Genomic DNA, 641 nt, shown 5'->3' on the forward strand with positions numbered 1-641 from the left:
AATGAGCCAAGAATTCAGCAGGAAACTTTCCTCCAAAGATAAAAGTTACATTTTGTCTGAGCTCAGCCCACATCTTAAATACAGACATGAGAGAAACATTTGTGCACCATACACCCACATACTTATATACATAGCACCTTTACACCTGATTATTACTGCAGTGTTTAGTTTCATACATTCCACATTATCTGTCAGTGAAATGTTGAATTGCTTTCAATCACATACAAAACATTTTGCAAACCGTTTGCAAAAAAGAAAAAGGCTCAAATGTAGGATATTGATTCATTTGGAACCAAGATCAATGGAATAGCCAGATATTTTTTAGTTAGTGTCCAGTGAAGAGATCCCTATTCCCCTACATTTATAGTCAATAAGAAAACAAAGGAGAGCTGCTTATCTGCAACAATGTCCATCTTTTAACCTCCATCACGTGACTGCTTTCCGATTACAGGTCTTCACTTTCCAACTGCTCATCAACACGGGGTAATTATTATCACTGGTGGCCATTATCAAAGGAAAACTCAATGTAGCAGCAGCAAGGTGTGGACACATACTGCGAGGTGGCCGAGCGAGGAGCTCCATCAGCTCATTCCTGCTTGAATGTTGACGGCGCAGGACAAAATAACATCCCTCAAATGTGC

The sequence above is a fragment of the Seriola lalandi genome, unplaced genomic scaffold (assembly GCF_002814215.2).
Source record: "Seriola lalandi dorsalis isolate HSWRI2012SDOR001 ecotype SW California unplaced genomic scaffold, Sedor1 jcf7180002054585, whole genome shotgun sequence".
NCBI lineage: Eukaryota > Metazoa > Chordata > Actinopteri > Carangiformes > Carangidae > Seriola > Seriola lalandi.